This window comes from Hakea prostrata, chromosome 1 (genome assembly GCF_041222555.1).
Source record: "Hakea prostrata isolate BN-2017 chromosome 1, UWA_Hpros_2, whole genome shotgun sequence".
NCBI classification, from domain to species: Eukaryota; Viridiplantae; Streptophyta; class Magnoliopsida; order Proteales; family Proteaceae; genus Hakea; species Hakea prostrata.
The window spans coordinates 69,806,860-69,822,414 of record NC_142600.1 but is presented as its reverse complement, the minus strand read 5'-3'; the positions used below and the strand labels follow the sequence as shown (position 1 = coordinate 69,822,414).

The 15,555-nt window shown below is 38.1% G+C and overlaps 1 pseudogene across 1 annotated transcript; it reads right to left on the bottom strand.

Annotated features, from left to right (window-relative positions):
* Positions 1 to 2,806: 2,806 nt before the first annotated feature.
* LOC149029663 (putative F-box protein At5g55150) lies at positions 2,807 to 15,156 on the bottom strand (annotated as a pseudogene). The gene is made up of 2 exons (XR_016171190.1): positions 14,954 to 15,156; positions 2,807 to 4,147 (listed from the first exon to the last, which is right to left on the bottom strand). The product of XR_016171190.1 is annotated as a putative F-box protein At5g55150 (transcript).
* Positions 15,157 to 15,555: the final 399 nt, after the last annotated feature.

The window sequence follows — 15,555 nt, the reverse complement described above, 5'->3', positions numbered from 1 at the left end:
AATGTAATAGTTTTTATTATTTATAATATATTATCTCACCTTAGTCAAAAAAAAAAATCAATATTTTATTGAACTAAAAATGACTTTGTTGGAAAAATAAAAATTACCTTAGAAATAATATAAAAAGTGAATTTATAGTCTAATATGATCAAAGTGACTAAATGTCAAAATCAAGACTCATATCAATGTTAGTATGAAGATCAGGGTAAAAATCTAGTATTGTAGTTCATGATAATCGTCAAATTAATATTAAGATTAGAGCCAAGATTAGGGTCAAGATCATGGCCAAAATCAAATAGATGCTTATTACATTGGAATGAGGTTTTAATTTATTTTTATTAATTTTCTATAAAACATGATCATGTTTCTAAAATTTGACACGTGTCAAGTATCCACCTATATGTATTACAATTAATTCCTCTCCATGTGGGTGGAGGGTTCAGAGTCTTTAGACTCAAGTCAGGGCCGGGTTCAGGGCCAAGATTAGGGCCAGGATCAGGGCCAAGATCAGGGCCAAGATCAGGGCCAAGATCAGGGCCAAAATCAGGGCCAGGATCGGGGCCAAGATCGGGGCCAAGGTCGGGCCAAAATCGGGGCCAAGGTCGGGGCCAAAATCAGGGCCAAAATTAGGGCCAAAATCAGGGCCAAAATCAGGGCCTGGGTCAGGGCCAAAAATCAGGGACGGGCGAGAGAGTAATCCCAGGCCCGCCCTTGGCCCTAGTTCGGGCCCAGAATATTTTGGCCCTAACCCGCCCTTAGGGCCAAAATCTTTAGCCCAAGCCCTATTCGGGCTTAGGGCGGGTCAAGGCCACCAGGGCCAAACTGGCACCCCTATTTAATGAGGGAGAGAGAGAGAGAAATCATGTGATAGCACTGTAAAGCATTAATGGTATTAATTATCTTTTTCATTTTTTTTTTTCATCCCATATGTTGGCGAAATTTCGCCAAGATTTTGTCGATTTTCCGGTTTCGGCAACCGGCGAAAGACGATACCCGTGAGATTGGTGAGATATCTCACCTTGGCCAAATCACGTAAATTTCGCCCAAACCCACTTCTGTTAATGCTCCATAGAAATGTCAGTATTATTTAAAAAAAGAAGAAACCTTATTGAAAGAAAAACTGTAAATTAAGAACTTGTGTCCCTAAAATTTATTTCCTCTGATCTTTTTTTATTTGTATAATTTTTGTCTAATAATCAAAAGAAAAGTTGAACAGTTGGTCACTTGTTCTTCAAACCATTCAACAAAATATATTTTACCCAAAAAAAATCCGTCTAAATAGGTGACCCACCCATTGCCACCACATTTTGAAAAAATCTCTTTTGATGATAATATATGATACACTTAAGGATATATGGAAGACTAGTGCAGGCCTAGCCGTCAAATCTAGGAGCCAAACCTAGTGACCTCAAGGCCTTGGTCTTCGCTAGATCTCTGAACTGGTTCATCCGTAACACTAATTCAATTGAAAACCGACCAGTTTGCCTCTATCGAATTCATCATTGCTACCAGAAAAATGTTCTCTCCTAGTCTATAATCTCTTTCTTACTATGTAATTTTTATTTATTTTTTTTTTTATTTTTTTTTATTTTGGAAATGAGGTTCATCCGGGTCAGCTTGCGCACACCACGACTACATCCTCAAGGCGCTTTTTATATAATTAATATAGGCAGGGCTTCGCCCCTGGCCCCCAGGGGATTCGAACTCTGACCTCCTATGTAAATCTTTTTTAAATGTTTAACCTTTCCGTTGGGCCCCCTTCTTTCACAATACACATGTCTATTCACAAAAGCTTTGCCTCCCGTATACATTACTATCTTGTAGCAGTTACCAAAAACATAAAAAATAATTTCTAAAATGAAAAGATTTTAAATAGGCTGTGATAGATTAAAAAAAAGAAGGTAATACCTTGTTGGTGAACATCTTGCTGATACAATTCTTGATACCTTTACACAGTAATATCCTTCAAATGGGCGTGGAATACAAGGTTATTTCTCATAAGCCAAAATTTTCATTCTAATACATAATCCTAATTTCTCCAAACTTCTACAAGGGAGAAAATTTGGTCCTCCTAATGATCAAATAAATAATTCTTTATATGATTTACAATGTTCAACTGCAAAAAATCCAAATTAGACAGGGATAAAGAAAATCCAGTACTGTCCCTTACAACTTAAATCATCTAGCCAGCTGATGTTAGATGTGTGGTGCTGTTGCATCACTTACAATTGGAGATAACCAAGGCTAGTGTGGCATCACATTACGATTGTTGTGTTTGGAATATTCAAACCTGATTAAATAGATTATAAACAGACAGAGATTAGATAGTTGACTCACCCCAAAAATTGATCAACTTTTTTGTATTTTTTAAACTTATGTTAAAGACCTAAGGTAAATATGTTTTTATCATTATTTAGAACTAATGGCATTAGGCATAAGGGCATTCGTAATGAAATAAATTTTAAGAAGCGTAAATGTAATTATTTGTCAATACAAGGGTTGTAAATGTAAATTGCTCGATGAATTATAATAAGAATAGCAAATTCTATACATGTCCGGTAGGATCGTCTACTGTATTTACTATTTATGTTCTTAGAAAAATTTTCTACTACAAACATCCCCACATCTAACGTGGTTAGTTTTAAATAGATGAAGATATGTTTGACCCTAACAAATACTTTAAAGGAAGATTTCAATGCCTTTCCTAAGTTACTCCTAAAATTAATGCCACCCCTGTATTCTTGTATTTTTTCATTTTATTCATAGAGAAGCTAATCCATTAGCTGCATCTAGCAGGTGCTCTAGTAGGGATGGCATGCAACGTGCGATAAAATGGTTCTCTCTTAGGTCGTACATTTGGGTTGTAAGATAATCACCAAATACAATCCTTCACTATTTTGATCTTTAAATAACTATTACTACCTGAACCAAAAAAATGAAAAAAAAAAAGAACCCCTGCCCTAAGGGGAAGGACAAAGCCAAACAGATGGCCAAACTCGAGAACATATGCCAGGCCCAGTGTATAAATCTTCCACTTCATCAGTCTCTACCCGGAAAACTCCTAGGTCTTTACCAGTACCAGTAGCGCTCAAATGACCGGCCATGTTGACATCACTATAGTAGATACAATTTGGTTCGTATCTAGAATGCTTAGAGGGAAACATGGCAAAAGAAGAATTAAAACCCACAAAGAAAGCACGGTTGTCCAGGTTGCTAACCATCCGCGTCCACTTCTTGTTATCAAAACTGAACTTGTAAACATCAAAATAATTTGTTTCATGGAAGTCGAAACTCGTGGTTTCATCACCATAATCAATAGCTTGTGCAACCAAAAAGAGTTCTCCCACTGACTCCACTAGATAAAATGTAGGATAACAGTCTATATCATCTGGTCGTTCAGCAAACTCAATCTGCTTTGGATGAGGACTAGAAATATCAACAATCAATAATCTCCCATTGTTATTGACGGCATAGAATTGACCCTTGAGGTAAATGATGTCAGAAATGCCTACATCACCCTCTACAGGAGTCCAAACTACGTCTCCCAATCTCAAGAAGGCTAATATCCTCTGTCCAGAAACTATTGCCATAACCACGCATTTTTCATCTTCTTTATAACAGTGGGTTCCTTTAGCCGAATGTGATGGTCTTGAGGTCAATACGACTTTCCATAAACAAGTCCAACGAAGATAAGGAAGATTTGTTCCAACACGCCATTGATAAGGAAGAGTTGGTTGAGGTGGAAGACGAATTTGTTCCCGAGAAAATGGGTTTAATAAATGAATCTCCATATCATCCCCCAAAGTTATCAACCAACCATTGGAGGACAAACAGCTCCTGCCACAAGCTTCTGGTAAGTTCAAGCGGTAAACCTTTTGGGTAGACATCACAGAAGTCGCGGTTGTCATTGTCTTCATTCTCTCCAAGCATCAACCATGGCTCGGCAATAGTAAAAAGATGCATCTTCTCAACTGAAACTGAGCGCCATTGCTGGCAAACCACGCCAAAACGAACAATATCTCCCATTTCTGACAACTGATCCACAATCAGTTCCAGAATATCATTGCATACATTGGACCAGTTCTCCATTCCGTTTCTTGTCTCAAGCAACCAAGGTGGAGTCAAATGTGAAGTAGAAAGGATCGACCTATAAGAACAATAAGGGTAAAGTTAAATAACAGAAAATGAAATAAATTTTGCATTACAGAAAACAAAACAAAAATGGAGAAAAACATAGGCTTGTCAAACAAATAACACTCCAAGAATGTCAACTTATCATCTTTATTTCCTAACCATGAAAAGAAGCAAGCACGTGTATATAGTCAACACCACAAGGCCAAATTTCTTTATAAATTTCAACTGACAATGGAAAAACCCCAAAGCCCATCTCAAAAGATTATCAATGTAAACTAAATCCTCAGAAGTTGAACACCCCATAAACAATTATGTATATTTTCAAGATGTACAACCCAGGTTGGGCGCAAGCCACAAAGATGTAGCAAGTGCACCCAAAATACTCCTAAATGAGAATAGGCCTTCTCTTGTATAACAACTGGAATGGGAAGAAAGAAACCTAGCTTCAGTTGAGGCACTCTGTTGATGAGATGGGCTTCAGTCGTCATGCATTCAGCCTATCTGGCACTTTATTTTTGTTCATCATGCAGATCTGCCAAGATGTCAATTTTCCCTCTTTGCGACTCTGTTCTAGCGTGAGTATATAGATAAAAAGCATCTGTGGATCCTGTATTCTTCAAGTAAGCACTAAGCCCCGTGATATGTGATCCAGTCCAGAGTCTATCCTCAAAAATAGTTTTTCTCTTTATGAGTTTCTTTTGAAATGCTTTCTTTAGCCTTTGAAGTGCTGTAGTCTCTACCCTTTTCATTAATGCAGTACTCCTAGTCGTCAAGGATAGTGTAACATGAAAAGTTTATCTTCCTTACCCTATCCACCTACTGGGGAGAAGTAATTGACCAGAGATCCTCAGTTTTGCCTGGAGGCTAACGGAAGACCATTGACATTCAATTATTCCCTTGTCAGCTTGGGTTATCTCTTCTTGGCAAGCGAAGGGTGCAAAGGAATATCATATTGATAAGGCCATGAATTCAAAGCAAATAGAATTGGTGGAAGGTGAGCTTGTTGAATCAGAAAGAAGTGATTCAGGTAGTGTGCAAGGAGGATTGGTTCTGATCTCATTTGCTTTTATCTGTTTTCCTTGCATTATTGTCTTTCATTGCTCGTGTAGTTTGTGGCTTTTATCTCCACCAATAGCCTGCTTTAGAGCTTCAGAGCTTCATAAAAATTATTAGTATTGTTGTTGTTGCGGTAGTCATCTATCATTCCCTTATATGAAGGTTATAGTTATTCAAACATTCACATCTAAACGCCCCCTCCAAAAATGCAGACTTCTGCTTCTGCTTCTGCTTCCCTGCTAGTATTTTTTAAGAACACTCAAATCACCCTTTATCAGGTTCTAATACTCACTCTCCATGTTTATTTATTTAATTAACTATTTTATTTCTTTATTGTTTTACCATTATTCAATGAATCATTTATTCTAACTAATCACCTCTTGCAAATAGCACAATCCTGCCACCCCACTTTCCCTGTCCCCAACTCCCTAATGTATTACTGTATTTGAATGTTCAAAATAGTAGTCAAACGGGATCTTTCACAGGGAATAAATTTCAGACTTGAAAGGTTATCTATAGCACAAAGAAAAACAAGACCTAGAGTGATATCTTAGGTGTAACTTTAGAACAACATTATAATGGACAAAATTGTAAACACACAGTGGTGGCAGATCTGTAAATTATCAAGCAGAGATAAGCAAAGGTGCCTTGGAAATTTGATGTAAAATGGATGGGCAAATCTGGTTAGTTACTAAAACAGAAAATAGATCACCAACTTGACTCGTTAATGGAGGAAGAAATTGAAGGAAAAATATGATAATTGAGAGAACAAAAAGAACAACAAAGTAACACCCAGGCTTCACACCAAAAGGTGGATCAAACACCAATCTACCTTGATCGAATAGAAGGTTTCTCCATAGGGAAGAAGAGCTAACAAAGCAACTTTGATTTTAGAATGATAAGTGTGTGTCCCACCCTCTTACATAAGTCCCTTAATATAGCCTTTCTAAAGAGACATAAACATTAAATGCAACATCCAACCACTAGCTAACACCTACCTATTAATTACTTAACCACTACCTAACTCTTGACAAAAGAAAACCCCCTTTTTACAAGGGTTCCTTATTTTTAAAGTAACCCCTTTATTGATTTTGACAAAAATCTCAACGACTAGATTTGGGCTTAGGTCTAGCCCATGAAGGTCATAACATTTGAGCTGACTTTAACTCACTAAAACAGTCCTAGCCCATGAAAGCCACGGGCTGATTTGGGTCATATCCTTAGGCCTTTGATGGGCCTGATCCATTGGGCTTTTTCTTTCTTCTACATGTCTTCAAATCTGTATGTATCACTCCCTGAATGCAAACTCATTTGAACTGTTTGACTACTACGATCAAGTAGTCCAAGTGAGCAACACATTATGACTGCAGAGAAGACCTTACTTTAAAGTTGGACGATCAGATTATGAAGATACTGGAGTTCAAGAAAGAGTGAAAGAAACATTGGAATTGTATAAGAAGAAGAATAAAAAGTTTGATCCATTATAGGCTGCGTTTGTTTGCAAAGGTGGGGTGGGAAAAAAGGGGTGAGAAAAAAAAAAAACATGTGGGTCCCATGTGCAGTGGGGTGAGGGAGAAGGAAAGGAAAGGAAAGGGTTTTGTGGAAAAGTAGTAGGGGTGGGTCCCACTTTTTACTTTTCCCAACTTTCCCACAAAGTCCCACCAAATATGTGGGGTTTTAAAATGGCATGGGGTGGGAAAGTTGGGCTGCCACATCACACCAAGCAACCAAACAATATACCATTTTGGGATTTAAAGAAAAAGTAAGAAATCTACACGTTTTTCAAGAATTTTCCCACCCCATCTTTATTCCAGCAAACAAACGCAGCCTTTAGTGACGTTTTTTTAATTTCTTACACCAAGTATTTGTATCTTGAAATTTGCATCAAAGGGCAAACATGAATTTTCATCCCTGATATTTGGAGGGCAGAAAGATAAAGTCCCAGACTCAGACAAAGAACCCCAAAGACTGAAAACTGAAACCAGCCGGTAAGATTGAAAGTAACTAAAAGTAAAAATCTACAGAAGCAATCTATCAGTTTGAGAACCATGAAACAGAGAAGACGAAAACAATTCAAATCAGACTAGTAGGATAACTGAAACTTGGATCACACAACAGTTTTAGTACTTAATTAAATAATTAAACACAACAGATTGTTAAATTACAATTACCTATAAAAACAAAAATTCTGGAATATAGCAGAAGAATACAGGAACTGGTTGAAGCCCAAGTTTTGGGGTTTTATTTTGGAGCAAATTGTATTGGCAACCCTAAAATGGGGGCCTTAAAGCACTGACACCCCACTTTATTTTTAAAAAACATAGACACCCCAAAATTGGTTTTTCATCGGACACATTAATCCAATTTGTCATTAAAAACCGTTAAAGCACTGTTTACTTTCTTTCAATTCCAAAAATATCCCTATCAAAATATGAAGGAAAAAAAAAGTGATTTAACAATTTTAGAGACAAATTGGACTAATGTGTTTGATGAAAATCCAATTTGGGGATATCTATGTTTTTCAAACATCAAGTGGGGTGTCAGTGCTTTAAGGCCTCCATTTTGGAGTGCCAATGCAATTTGCTCTCTCTTTTTTTCAAGTTGAAACCCAAGTTCTGATTGGATGTTGGTCAGTCCCTGGGCAACTTCTAAACATGGAATGAGATCTCACCGAGATCTCACTCTAGATCTCGCTATTTTGAGATCTCAAGACGAGATCTCAGGAATGGTAAATCTCGAGCTAGAGAGGTTTGTCTCTTGCCCTATCTCACTGAGATCACCTTAAACGACCTACTTTCACCAGATTTTGCGGATTATTTTCACCTGCAACAAGTATTAGCACATCTACAACACCAAAGGAAGATCAAACAAGCTCATTTCAAGGAGATGTTCAACGAAGGTGACATTTTCTCCCAAGTTTTTAATTTTTTCAAATATCATGGTCTAAAGTAGGTGTTTGAGGGTAGATTAAATATATGTTAAGCATCTACAAACTTTTACAAGTGTACAACTAATTTAATTGTTTCACTTTACCATAATTAAAAATTAATGGTTTTTAACTTTTTATTTCTATTTAGAGGCATGGAGGACAACAACGGAGTTCCCATGGTTCCACTCTGCCAGAGGATCACTTGCAACTGCTGTAGTAGAGTCCTCAATGGAGGCAAGCGACACTTGGTTGGTGGCTATAGTGATACACCGAGGTGCCCTGCTGTCCCTAATTCTGTGAGGGATGATATGGTAGACCACCTCATGGAGTTGGAGGGGTATACAACGTGGTCATGGTTGCAATGCTGTTGGTGCTAGTGGACTTGGTGTTGGGTTGGTGATGGAGCAGGGGCTTGATTGATTTTGATCTCATTCCACGCATATGTTATGAACTTATGATTTATATAGTTGAATGTGATACTCATACGGATTAAATTATGATGATATTTAAGTTATTTAATACACTTGCTTCTCATTTATATGTCTTAAAGGTTCTACATTTCATGTTTTACAACCTTGCATGTTCAATCTTGTAGCGTTTCGGTTTCAAACTTAAGGTTGACTTAAAACTCATATTTAGGTTTTTTTTCCTTAGAAATCTAAGGCCACTGGTGTGTTTAGAAGGTCTAAATTAGGCTAACTACCAAGTTTGAGCCGCACCTGGGCCTTAAAACCACTCAAGATGGACCCTCGAGTTCTGTTGAGTTGGCCCATCCAAAAATGCAAGATCTCACTCAAGATGACGAACTCGAGGGCCCATCTTGGAGGGGTTTTAAGGCCAAGATGGGGCTCAAACTTGATATTTAGCCTAATTTAAACCTTCTAAACACACTAGATCTCACCATCTCAAGCGAGATCTCATTTTTTGAAGGGGTGAGAAGCCCCTCGAGAATGAGTTTTCCTACTATGTGATGTAAACCAGGGCTAGGGCAGAGGGCAAATTGGTAATTCCCTAGACTTAGGATTTAGCCCAAGAGTTTCGACTGATAATAGAGAGTTTTGTGGGGGGTTTTAATACTGCTCAAGGTATGTTGTAACTGAAGCTTCTAATCTAAATTAATATAGGAGTTAAAATTAAGATTTGAAAAGTCGAATCCTGGACCAAGTAGGACTGGGTTTAGGGTCTACAGAAGTTTTGGCTAGTAGATTTTGGGCTCTGATTTTGCTAGTTTTATGTTTCAGATTTAGGACATAGGGTTTTGAAAAGGTTAATGGAGTCTGGAAGTTAGGGTTTAGGGTTTTATGAAGTTTCTAAAAATTCTGAAGAAGTCCAAGGTTGAAGAAGATTTCCAGAAATTTTCAGATTAAGGAAAACAAGGTTGAATGGGACAATTGGTTTAGGGCTTCTGTTCTAGGGATGATTGCGACTCTAGGAATGGGGAGAGAGGGTTCAAGAGGGGCTGGGGAAGTAGGTTTATTCAAGTATTGAAGCTTCTGCTTGCGCAGAAGCAGGGGCAAAAGGGAAGGCCTACAGTTGCTTAGGAAAGGGGCTGGAGTTGCAGAACTAGGAGGGTAAGGGGGCAGTAGGGAGTTGCGATGGGGTTGGGTTTGTAGCCTAGGCCAAACAGGGGGGAATAGGGGCTGGGGATGATCTGTAACTTACTTTGGAAGGTGAGATGAGACTGGACAATGCACTGGAATGCCTTGATGATCTCTTGAAGCTGCTGTAGTTGAAGAAGATGATGATGAACAAAAGAATTTCAAACACAAATACTCAACCAAGGCCAATCATCAAAACTGAAAATAAATTACAATGATGAGCCCTTTAATAGCCTGAAACAACGGACTTTGACCGACTCGGGGATTCCCTTAACTGGTGAGAACCTTATACTTGTCAAATTGGACTCTTATCTAATCTTAAAGAGAATCAAATTACTACATGATCTCAGCCCTTGGATCTGGGATCTCACTAGCCTACTTTAAGTTATCTAATTAAGCACATGCTAATTAAATAACTTAAGACCTAAGAAAAGACTTGACTTGGAATCTTTCAAACATGACTTCAACTTACAATAAAAGACTCAAGACAACTCCAAATCAAATTCAAATTACCAACTTGGACTCAACTTAAATTCTGGTATATTCTAGTAATAAATCTAGAAATAAAATAATAGAAAATATGGGCCAAAATGCCTAAAATACCCTTCATAAAGGGTTTGGCCTTCACTGGGGGCTTCTTGGATCCATCCAAGGGGCCCAACTAGGGTTTCGGACAAGGGGGCCCTGTATTCACATCACCATGCTTCTAAATACCCTATGACCCGAGCTCTTAGAACTCTCTAATTCTGAAACTGATATAGAACAGATAACAAGGAAGCCATAAGAGTTAAATCATAGAATAAAAATGCTTTTAATAATATAGTTTTAATATTGAGAGCGACGAATGTCACATAACTCTGCCCTTAAGTACAAAGAAAGATTTTTCTTCTTATTATTTCTTACCTTTCTGTGGTACCGTTGTCTAAATTGCTTAGTCAAGCGCCGATGTCACTCCCGATCCACAGTTCTACGCCACTGCCTTCTCAGGGGCCTTCTCAGGGACATAAGGGGGAGACACGGGATTGAAGCAGAGTTGTTGGCTGAGAGAAGCACAAGGACTTGCACTCTTGGGAGACACTCATTATTGTCAAGAAACCTAGAACACTATACATATTCCCATAAGGATTTGGATCCAATGGTTTCCCATTTTCACAAGGATTTGGATTCCAAATAACCTATTGCACAAGGATTTCGTTTACCAATGATAAATGGATAGTTTTCTGCAGTTGAGTAAGCAGAAAACACCATGCCATATGCTATGGATTGAATCCATTAGAGAGAACCCAAACCCAAACTCTAATAGGGAGGGCTTTTTTGTTTTATTTTTCATAATTCTTAATTTCTTATTCAATTTCGGCCTGAGCCATACAAGCCGAAGCCGAAGCTGAAGCCGAAGGTTTGGCCTTCCCTTCCAGAAGCCAAACGTGTGTTAAAACACAGTTCAAGAGCTTATCTGAGATGGAAAAGCATGAGAAAATTTTCTTAAGCAGAGGATCATGAAGCTTAAGAAGAAACTGGACAAGCAAGTCATGGACAACAAAGACAGAGAGTACACCAAACTCATGTTCTAGTGCTTGGCAGGTCAAAAAGATGTTAATGATCTATGCTTCCAGAATTCGGGTGATCTGGTATGGCTCATCCATGGCAAGATATAGGCTATTTGAGATAGGATTCAACTTGTTGGAAGGCTCCCAACTGTTGTTCCTCCTCTCCTCCCTCCTCCTAATCCCAATCCCATCCACATAACACCAACAAATTGCCAATCTCCATAGGTAGCTATGATCAAAGGATCATGATCAGGAACAACAACACTCATGCAGCTACTGCGTCTACAGAGGCAGTGCATGTAGAATGACGCGACAATGGCTCGTGGATTTGGATGTCACCTAGTTGTAGTTGGTCCTATCTTTTGTGTTTTGAGTTTTATATATCATAAATAAATATGGTCAAATAATTCATTAATTAATCTTGTAGTTTATATTTGGTGATAGAGTTAAGATGCATTGGGAAGAGCGATGGAACAGAAATACTAGATCTTCCATTTAGGTATTCTGATCTGCTTTTATCCACCAACGAGCTAGATGGAACCTCTTTCTTTGTACTAGAAAAAAGGATTTTGGAAATACCAAAAACCTTGTTATTTTTATAAATAGAGCAAATTGCACAGGCACCCTAAAATGGAAGCCTTAAAGCATTGACACCCCACTTTATGTTTAAAAAGCACAGAGACCCCAAAATTGGATTTTCATTGGATATATTTGTCCAATTTGTCACTTAAAACTTTTCAGATGTTTATTATGTTGATATTTTTTAAAAGAGCAAATTGCACTAGCACCCCAAAATGAAAGCCTTAAAGCACTGACACCCCTCTTTATGTTTAAAAAACACATTAGTCCTATTCTGTTAGAATTGTTATTACTTGGTTAGTCATATTTTTGCAAAGACTACTATACCCTTGACTTATTCTTTAAGAAATCTATTGAATCCCATCGGAAGAACATCAGCATTACAGTCATGCGAACGCCAATCTGAAACCACAGAGCAAGCTTCTCGCCCATCATCCAATGCTTCAATTTCTTGTATGCTCGAATCATCATAAATTACATTCTTAGAGCCATGGAACATTACACGCAGAGTCGAGCCATCTGAGAGACCAGAGTCTTTCCTCCATGAAAGCCTCTGATTAGGAGGTAGCCTGCCTAACCTCTGCCCTTCAAAGAAGAGGATGGATTTAGTCAGGGCATCTCTGTAGTTTTGTTTGGCAATGGGGCGACGGTGGTGATGGTTAAGGTAGTGTTTTGCTGGAAATGCATTCCAAAGAAGCAGAGAAGCCAAGTAACAGAGGATGATGAGTAAAGAGGGAGATGAAAAGGAAGCAGAAGTAGCCATTTGGGCTGCCCAACTAACCCAACCGCCCTGTAGCTACGAGTTCTGAGATTGAGAATTTTGCTATTTATAATCCAAAACTAAGAACTGCCTCTGCAACTCCCTGCTCTTTCTCACTCTAGCGGCTTTTCCTCTTTTTTATTTTTCATTTTTATTTTTATTTCTTAATGTTCTTCTCTCTTCTCGGTCAGAGAAACCAACCTAAGAGAAGCAGTAGCAGTGGCGGTTAGCACCGCCGTGGTTGGAAGAGGAAGAAATAGAAAAGAAAAAAAGAGGTGGGTTGCTTTGCTAAACCCAGATTGAGATTGAACGAACGGAGCAAAGTGATTGATTATTCCGGCAATGGGCTATATAGCAGAGGTGGGTTTGCTCGCATCGGATCGATTGCTCCGGCGATGAGCTATATATGCCTATATAGCAAAGTCGAGTCCGATTACGGCTACTGATTTGGGTTTGACATCGCAAGGCTGCAAGTGCTGCTACGACATCGGCGAAATCTCGGAGATTCCCACACCATCACTTCCAACAAGATTCTCTCGGCGGCAGATGAACACTCGGAGTAGTCGGAATCGGCAGCAACGATCGCCATTAATCCTGGGTTACGTAGCTCTTGTTCTTGCCTCCGTAATCGAACGGGTACTTCCGACTCCAGGCTTCCTCTGTTTTTCAATTTTGCTTTTTGAGGTTAATCATCCAACGATTTAAGATGAAACGCAATTTGCTTTCTGAGGTTAATCATGACCGTTATAGGCAGCAGCAGGAGAAACGCAGACCAACCACACCGTCCATGAATTCCGATTTGAGTAAGGGTATTTTTGGAATTAAAAAATTTTTAATAGTTGATTAACAGTTTCACTAACAGAATGGACTAGTGTGTTTATTGAATTGAGGTGTCTGTGTTTTTTAAACATAAAGTGGGGTGTCAGTGCTTTAATGCTTCCATTTTGGGGTGATAGTACAATTTGCTCTTTTTAAAATAAACAGTGATTTAACTATTTTCAATGATAAATTTGATAAATATATCAAATAAAAATCCAATTTTGGGGTCTTTGTGCTTTTTAAACATAAAGTGGGGGTGTCAGTGCTTTAAAGCCTTCATTTTGGGGTGCCAGTGTAATTTGCTCTTATTATTATTTTGGGTTGGGGGTGTGAAAACTCCAAATCCAAATAAAACAACCCTGGAAAGTCTTGTCAGAGGCACACACAAAGAAGAAAAAAGAGAAGAACAAACACATGCAATTCCTCCATCTGTCTTTAATTGCTAAAGCCAACAATTTCTATCTTGAATTTTCTTTACAGTGCCCGATCTTCTGACCGGCAGAGGTTTGAACAACAGCAACCCAGACAAGATCCCTAAACAAACCCAAAACACAGATGGATAACCCCAACAATGACTGACAACTTTAACTTCTCTGATTCAACCCAAAGTTTAGGAATTAAACACGGGTATATGGATAAAAACTATTCAAAACATGCAAACAATCTCACTGTTAGACTCAAAGTTACTCGGAAAAGCAGTAAGCTCTCAGTTTGAGATCCAGGAAACAGAGAAGACTAGATCAATTCAAATAAAACCAGTAGAGTAACCTGAAACTTGGATCACATTTCAGTCTTAATACCCTATTCGAACCCCCGAAGTATCACAGAAATCACATGGTCAAGTTGATATTGATTTAAAAAGGAACTTCTGAAATTGAGACAACTTAAGACATTAATTTTAGATAACAGTGGCATTCAAGCATGGAATGGGGGGGCGCAAGTTTGGTCAAGTGTTAGTCTAGTGTTTCCTCTGAATCTCGAAACCAATGACAGATCTCAATGTCAGATGTGCCTGAATTCACAAAACTCAATTGCTGAAATTACAATGTAGAACAGGATAGCCTCGAGTTTTAAATCAGAAATAGTTAAGCTTCTAATAACATGGTCCCAGTATCAATAACAGGGACAGGATTAGGGACATTAAACAAACCCTAATAAGAGATTAAACAATCTATAATAGTACTTAACTGATAGGGATAACAGAGTACGAACAAGAAAGAAACTTCAGGTTTCCCTCACCTAACTTGCAGAACAATCTAAAGTATTGGCTTTTAGAAGGTTTAAATAGAAGCAAATTAGCACTTGAAAATGGAGCATGGCACGTGATAACTATCGAAAACATTAGATAACCCTGCTCTTGAATAGAAACTAAAAACTGAAACAAACCCTACTTGTACTATTTGAGAAACATGAAACGGAGAAGATGAAAATCATTCAAATCAGACCAGTAGAATAACTGAAACTCGATCACACCACAGTTTTAATACCGTAATCCAATTAAATAAACGCATCAGATTGTTAAATTTCTTACCTTTCCGTGGTGCCGCTGAATAAATTGCTTATCCAAGCGAGCGCCGGTGTCGCTCCCGATCCACAGTTCCACGCCACTGCTTCTCACGGACAGGAGAACGAGGGAGTGGAGGAGAGGAGGATCGTTGTCTTAACGTTCTTATAGGGAAACAAAATCTAGACTCCGAGAACGATACAACACTGCATGTATTCTCCCCATAAGGAGTCGGGTCCGATCAATTTGAAGTTGTAAGTGAAAGGGATTCGTACCAGATAGTCTAATACCATATCGGTATTTAATTATATTCGGACCGATTCATATGATATTCTATTAAAACCGGTTTAGTTAGATAACGATAGTCGGATAATTATTTTCTTAGGTCAACTAATTTACCATATATACCATTTCATTTGTGAGGGTTAAATTTAAATTTAAGAATTTAACAACTTTTGGTATTTGTTTTATTAGAAAATCTAGAAACATATTCACATATCTTAAGGAAAAAATTTATATAAATAAGAAGAAAAAAAATCCAAATAAGTAACTTGATTGGATAATTTTATTGAATGGGTAGTAATCGGCCAGAATTGGTTAATACTATATATGCATCCGATTAGTAGTCG